Source organism: Gossypium hirsutum, chromosome D13, assembly GCF_007990345.1.
Source record: "Gossypium hirsutum isolate 1008001.06 chromosome D13, Gossypium_hirsutum_v2.1, whole genome shotgun sequence".
Classification (NCBI taxonomy): domain Eukaryota; kingdom Viridiplantae; phylum Streptophyta; class Magnoliopsida; order Malvales; family Malvaceae; genus Gossypium; species Gossypium hirsutum.
The window spans coordinates 6,506,708-6,512,707 of NC_053449.1; positions in this window are offsets into that span (position 1 = coordinate 6,506,708).

Genomic DNA, 6,000 nt, shown 5'->3' on the forward strand with positions numbered 1-6,000 from the left:
GGTGTGTGTATGAGGTCTTGGGTTCAAGCCCTACATTTGGAAAATTTTTGTTATTTTTTATCCTAGCCTTATCCTTGGTGGGTTGGGTTATATTTTATCTTTAGTTAACTCATATTAGAATGAGCCTGCTGGTTCGAGTGGTAAGGAGTTAGTTCGCTGGAGGTTCTATGTTCGATTCCCTGTGAGAGCATGGCTAATATTTTTGTTTTGGTTATGAGATGGAGGTTGGGTTGAAGTGAAATTCTGATGTGGTTAAGAGTTAGTGGGTTAGCGGGGGAGTGAGAGAAATTTTGGGGATATGTTGTCATATCTATTTTTTATTTTATTATTTTAATTTCCCAAAAATCTCTTTCTTTTTTTTGACGTTTTCTATTCCCGTATTTGCAAATTCTATTTCTTTTTGTTTTCCCTCAATTTTTCTCATCGCCCGTTAACTCCTATCATTGCTTTTTTAATTTCGTTGGTTCTCGCTCGATTAAGGTAAGTAGGGTTTCATCTATTGGAGTTTTCATTTTATGTAAGGTGGATTATATCCTTCCGTGTTGGCATATTTGTGTAATCGTGGAATCTAATTTTTTTTGCGATTATTTTTGTGTAGGAGAAGGCTATGAGCAGTTAGTTTTGCTCTATTTTCCTGAACGGTGTTAGTGGTGGTTTTCATCATTGGTAAGTAGAGTTTTTTTGTCAGATTTTTGTTGACGAATTCGTAAATTAACCGCTAAATCAGTGTTTGGTATTTTGTTCCTAGGTTTCGAAGGTCTCGAGATTTTTTTCTCATAAAAAATAAATCAGGTGTGCACCCTAAACACAGAAAATTGAGTTTCGGTGAAAGCCGAAAAAGCATTATGTCGATGCACATAGGCGTGTGTCTAGCCGTGTGGTTGGTAGTGTACGAAACATGGCTATGTGTTTGACGAAGGCGTGGTCGTGCACAGGACATAGCCGTGTGATGGCGTGAGTGTGGCCGCGTGGGCCACACAGGCTAGGCCAAGTAGGGAATGTAGGTTTGGGGCAAGGCCGTGTGGCCACACGGGCAAGGCCAATCTAGGCGTGTGGGTCCATAATTTTGAAATTTTCCCTAGGGTTGCACGGGTCGTTACGATCGACTCTAGGCCTATCGTAGGGTCGGTAAGGGCTAACCAAATCCTATTTTATGTACTATGATAATTTGATAGACTAATCTGAGTAGGATACTAAATGTATGTTTGACCGTACCGTTTAAGTATGCATGTTATCTGTATGCAAGCATTTTAAGCATGTTAAATCTATTATATATGTATCTGTATCTATATACTGTATCTGTGTTTGGGGTGGGTATTGTATATGTGGAGGAAGTGATCTGTATGGCGACACTTCGCCTATAGTCTAGTAGCTTGACTGCATATTATCTATAACATGTCGCATCGACACTACATAGTGTGTAGGGATGGGTGGGTGTTTTTAACCACACATAGTGTGATGAGATGGTCGCAGATGGTGTGTAGAGGATGGGGGTAGGACACTATATCTACTCTATTTATCTGATTCTGTTATCTGCATCTGTTAGAGACCTAAGTCTGAATTTGTATCTGTCTGTATATAAGGTTTCTGTGTATATTGCGTGCCTGCGTATCTTATAATATCTCGAAAATTACTACTGTAATACCCCAAAAATTACTACAGTAAGAAAGTAGGTATCCTTGATAGTAAAATAAGGAAATAAAGTGACAAAAAGGGAAATTTTGAGTTATGGCAACATTGGGAATTATATTATGACATATTAATTCAAGAAATGATTAAATCGTAAAAGTGAGAAAAGTTTTGTTGCCCAAGAGTAAGTACCCAAAATTTAAGGGGTTAAAGTGTTAATATGAAAAAGTTGAAGGACCAATAGTGTAAATATTTTAAGGGTGGAATTTTGAGGGACTAAATCACAATTTTACTAAATTAAGTGATGACTCAAGGATGGAATTTTTAAAGATTATAAAGGGCAAAATGGTCAATTAGAAGAGAGAGAAATCTAGAAGGCAATGATGATGTTGGTGATATTTTAAGTTAATTAATTAATTATTAGTTTATTAATATTTTAATTTGATTTTTAAATGATATTTTATTATTTTATTATTATTCTATTTAGTATATATATGGAAGGAAAGATGAAGAATCTTCATCTTCTTCTCATGCATCCAACGTATGAAGAGAAAAGAAAGAAAGAAACTTTCTTTTCTTTACAATTTGGTCCTTTCACCAAAAAATCACCATTTCCACTTAGAAATCAAAAGAATTTTCATAGCCATCAAGAGAGAAAGATAACAAGGAGACAATGGGGAGCTAGAAAATCAAGTTAGATTCAAGAAATAGAGGTTGGAGGAGAGAGAAAATCAAGTTAAAGATTGAAATCAATAGGACAATGTAAGAACATCAAGATTTCAATGTATTTTTAAGTTTGTTATTATTGAAAAAGCATGGAAATGATGTTATAGTAGAGTTTTCTTAAATGAAGTCTTATGTTCTTGATATATTAGTGAAGGGAAATAAGAGAAAGTGATGGAAAATATTATAGAGAAAATGAATAAGGAAGTTATAAACTCAGTAATCAACATTTTGCACTAAAACAGTTTTGGACAACAGCGGTAGGCTAACTTTGAAAGATCACCATAAATTATGAAAATATAATTATAGAATGAAAAAAATATTTAATTAAATCTTATTAAGTCTAGTTTCTCATAGAAGAAACGTGTAAGTAATGAAATTGTAAATCATGAGATATAATAAATTATGTGAGACAATGTCAGAATGAATTCGGGTTCCCCTATTCTGAATTTAGAAAATCATAAAAAATTGGAGAAAAATAATATGGGCTTAAATTTATATGTTTAAAATCCTGAATGAGTCTATTTTCAAGAGAAACAAACAGAAACATCATCCAAATTCTGTACGAGGATATAATTAATTTTTAGTGAAGAAGGGTCAGAACTGTCAGACAGCAGAATAGGGATGAATTTAAAGAATAAACTGTACTTATTGGCTAAACCAAAAATTCTAAAAATTTTATAGTAAGAAGATATGTGAGTCTAGTTTCAGAGAAAATTAAAATCTCTCAATTCGGAGTTACATATCTCAAGATATAAATAATTTTGTTACAATGACTCAAGTGGATAGCTTTGAATGAACAAATAAATAAATAGTGAAATTATAGATAATGTTACATAAAAGCATGTTATATACATTAAGGATGTGGAATGGAGAGGAGGAGGAGGAAAATATATGATTATTCAACTAGCATGAGTTTTCATTAAAAATGGCTAATTTGCGTGTTTTAGGTTCAGGGACTAAATCGAATAAAAGTAATATTTTAAGGGTAAATTTGTAAAAATATCAAAAAGTGACCAAATTGCATGAAATGAATTGTTTTATTATTTAAATTAATAAATTTAATGAAATATTAATTTATATCAAGATTGAGTGGAAATTCGAAGGAAAATAGAAAATTACCAAAATATCCCTGAATTTTGGTATTTCTGCAATTTAGTCTGGTAAGTTCGTGTAACTTGAATTATATTCTTAAATGATTGAAATATATATATTGGATTGAGAAATTGATTTGAATTGTGAACATGAGAAATTGTGAATTGAATGAAATGGAAATAAAGCTTTGAATTACATGAGTAAATATCAGGTCTCGTAAGCCCTATTTGTTATGAATATAATATTTCGAGGATATGTTGTAAAGAATTATAAAAGCACGTTAATAATTTAAAAGATTTAATTCGGATGAAATTTTGTAACTTGGTTTAATACGTATGCAAATGTATGTCTTCTAGTAATACCTCGTACCCTATTCCAGCGTCAAATACGGGTTAGGGATGTTACAATGTGACATCATCAGATTCGGTCATAACGTTTAGACCAGGTTTGGGGTGTTACATGTCTAATTCTGTTGGGTTACATACTAAGTTTATGGAAACTCAGATCTATTTGTTTGTTCTGTACAAGTAATCCATAGGCTTAGATGAATCGGTGCGACGGAGTCTCACGGTAACTACAAGGGTGTGAACTATGTTTAAATAATGGTTTTTTATTTAATTAAGGATTATTTCTGGGAGTTTTGTAATTATTGGACTCTCCGGACTGTTTGATTTTTATTTGGTTTTGGTTGTGTTTTGACTCTTTTACTGCGACGGTTGTTTAGGATCACGATTTTTCAAAAATAAAAGATTTTCTTAAAATACGAGCTGGATTTCCAAAAGATAATGATTTCTAAAACTTCCGCTATAAATTATGTTTTGGCAAAAGAATTAATTAAATAATGTTTTCAATAAAAGTTGTATAAACGAAAATAGGATATAAAACTGGGATGATTTATTGAACAACTATACAAAGCTTTATCGTAGTAACACTGATTTTAAAACCCTTCATCTTAACATTACCAGATTCTGCCATAACGTCTAGGTCGGGTTTGGGGTGTTACAAAGTTTGTGGCAGTTTATTGATCTGTATTTATCTGGTGGTTAATCTTCAATTTTTTTTGGCAGCTTGTCTGCAATTCTAGTGGCACAGTCCACAATTATTTATTAGTGTGATATGGTTGGATGAATTCTGGGGACTCTATTTTGGTGTGTCATGGAGTTGCGTAGAATTTTTTCTGAATAAAAATCTACATTCTGATTTTTTGAAAAACACTATATTAGCATAATAGTACATTCTCCTTCTGTTTATACGATCAATATGAAAATCTCTAATGATACTCTGCTTTGTTCCACTCTGGTTTTATAATCGTTATGAAAGTTTCTACGTTACTCTGACTTGTATATTGTTGTTTATTTAATCTCTATTGAGTTTTGTTATACAATGAGCTTTATAGCTCACCCCTTTGTTATATATTTGTCTGTTTAGGTAAAATCTCTGGCTTAGGATCGAACGACATGTGGGAGCTCAAATATTTTTTGCATTTGATGTATATATGGTGAATTTCGTAATCTATTTCTGAACTTGTTTTGGGTTTTTTTTAATTCATCAGTAATTGATATTTTCCATAGCGAAATGGTAAAATCACTTAAGTCAACAAAATGGATTTTGGCTTTCAAAACTAAAACTCCGAAAAAGTTTTTTTTGCTGATAATTAAAAGTTTTTTTTAATGACTGTTTGTGAAAGTCGCATTTGCCAAATACTTACTAAAACCAGTTTTCCAAATGAGTCATTGTAATTTCTCTAGATTCAGTCATAACTTCTAGGTCGAGCTTGAGGTGTTACATTTAGTTGTATCGAAGCCAAGTTTGCAAAACATGGGCTATGATTTTTGGGTTCAAAACTCTTCCAGAAAAATATTTTAAGTAAGTGGAATTTCTGACTGACTTTGAGATTTTAGGGTTATAAAAAGTGTGTGTTCAAATTTTGATTATTTTCGAGTCTATAAATAGAGAATTCGAGACTTCGGCACCGGTCATGTAAGTATCTCTACCTCAGCTATATTAAATGAACTAGCACAAACCATACTGCTATGGTTACTTTGTTTTAGTTAAAACTCTGGAAATTCTATGAAAATCTCTCTTAAAACTTTAGACTTAGGATTCTTAATAAACCTAAGCTAAGTCTTAAATTTCTGAAACTGAGGATTAGCATAATGAGTATGGGTGGTCATGATGCCTGAAGATGTGGTGGACATAGTCAAGTGACCCGAGTCGAGTTTTCTTCTCGTGGCAATGAGTCCAATCTGAAAAAAAATTACAAGTATGCTAAGACGCCCAAATCTGAGGCTGTAGTAAAGAATCTGGGGATGCTGTTGTGCCCCAAGATGTGTTTGAGGATTTGCAAAAGGTCAATGGAATCCAACTTGGATTTGTGGGTCAAGAGTCTGTGATTGAGCGACCTCAGCCAAATAAGAGGAGCGTTGTAAGCATGGATCGAATTCTGATTTGCGATCACTATAATAAGCGTGTCTCAGATGTGGATTCGTGGAGAACTGAGTTAGGGATTGCTCGCATTACTCTTTTACTTATGCAAGAATTAAATATAAGTCA